The sequence below is a fragment of the Pongo pygmaeus genome, chromosome 5, assembly GCF_028885625.2.
Source record: "Pongo pygmaeus isolate AG05252 chromosome 5, NHGRI_mPonPyg2-v2.0_pri, whole genome shotgun sequence".
NCBI classification, from domain to species: domain Eukaryota; kingdom Metazoa; phylum Chordata; class Mammalia; order Primates; family Hominidae; genus Pongo; species Pongo pygmaeus.
The window spans coordinates 25,993,183-25,994,939 of record NC_072378.2 but is presented as its reverse complement, the minus strand read 5'-3'; the positions used below and the strand labels follow the sequence as shown (position 1 = coordinate 25,994,939).

At 43.9% G+C, this 1,757-nt stretch overlaps 1 pseudogene; it reads left to right on the top strand.

Annotated features, from left to right (window-relative positions):
• The first annotated feature begins 550 nt into the window (after positions 1-550).
• LOC129038994 (histone H2A type 1-like) lies at positions 551-982 on the top strand (annotated as a pseudogene).
• Positions 983-1,757: the final 775 nt, after the last annotated feature.

Here is a 1,757-nt window from a genome sequence, read left to right as displayed (position 1 = left end):
GTTAGCTGTATATTTAGTATATCGTAAGTATCTTGTGCCCAGGTGTCTTGTTTATTTCAGGCCTCATGAATATAGTTATCTCTTTGTCCTCCCATTTCTTAACCTATGTATGATATACTTATTAATTTCCATGAATACATAACATATGACTTTCATACATCCACATCCCATTCATTTTCTTGCCCTCTATAGAGGAAATAAATATTCTCAAATTATACAAAAAACGCATATTACACATGGCTTTCTTGGAGCCCTTTCTAGAGATTGTAGAACACTTCAAAACTTTAGGCATATCAAAATCTGTTTCTAGCTTCCTTGAAAAGAGAAAAAGTGTCTACAGGTGACAAGGAAAATCCTGCAGATACTTGTATTCAAAGGAAGTCTGAAAAAGTCTGATTGGATAAAAAATAATGGAAAAAGGCATGTAAAAGTATCTGCAGTTCTGCTTTGCTTGGATGAGGCACCTTCCAGAGAAGTTAGCCGTTAAGGGATGTGTGTGTGTATGTGTGTGTGTGTGTGTGTGTGTATGTGTGTAAGGGATATAGTCCTTATGAGCTCTGCTTTTGGTTTGGCATTAGAGGGCGCTACTTCGCAGGGGACATCTGGTTGTGGGAAGCAGGGTGGCGAGGCTCGCGCTGAAGTCCCAGGCTTGGTCTTCCCTGGCCGGGCTCCAGCGTCGTCTGCTCTGAAAAGGCATCTATGCCCAGCGTGTCGGGGCCAGAGCGCAGGTGTACCTGGCGGCCGTGCTGGAGTACCTGACCGCCGAGATCCTGGAGCTGGCTGGCAACCCGGCCCGCGACAACAAGAAGACCCGCATCATCCTGCGCCACCTGTAGCTGGCCATTCGCCACCTGTAGCTGGCCAGGAGCTTAACAAGCTGCTGGGCAAAGTCACCTTCGCGCAGGGCGGTGTCCTGCCCAACATTCAGGGCGTGCTTCTGCCCCAGAAGACCAAGAGCCACCACAAGGCCAAGGGCAAGTAACGTCCCCAGATAATAAAGCCCAGCAGAGCAGATGACCTACTTTTCGAGGGGAAAGGAAAAGTAAAACCAAAAGCCAGCCACGAGTTCAAGTAAAAGCAGAGGCAGATAATGCCCAAGAGTATTTCAATAAAGTCTCTTCATTCCTTTCATTCATTACCTTGATACTCTCCACTTTGTTTTCTTTACCAATATTATGTCACATTGGTTTCCTGAAAGCTGAGTTTAGCACTGGATTTCAATGCAAGCTGTATTAGGTTGGTGCAAAAGTAATTGCGATTTTTGCCATTACTTTTAACGTGTGTGTGTGTGTGTGTGTAAGGGATATAGTCCTTATGACCTCTGCTTTTGGTTTGGTATCAGAGGTCGCTACTTTGCAGGGGACATCTGGTTGTGGGAAGCCATTACTTTTAATGGCAAAAATCGCGATTACTTTTGCACCAACCTAATAATTTCGTGAAAGACATTTTTATGTGGTATCCAGAAAAGCACTTATAAAACAGTTTTGTTCATGTGGGCTGTTTTATTTGCCATCAAGTTATAATGAATTTGTCAACTGATGATTAATTTCTTCAAGCTTAAGGGACATGCTTTAGTGCTTTTTATTTGGCATGTTAAGACTGTATTTAGCCTTTAGATATTTTACTATAGGGAGGTATGTATGTGCCAATTGGTTGAAGGTTTCACTCTGTGGGCTGTCAGCTTTCCCAAGAGGTCTCATTCCAGGGTGGTCAGCCAGGCTGATGTAAAAGAGGGTTACAGGCCAAAGGACACTCCT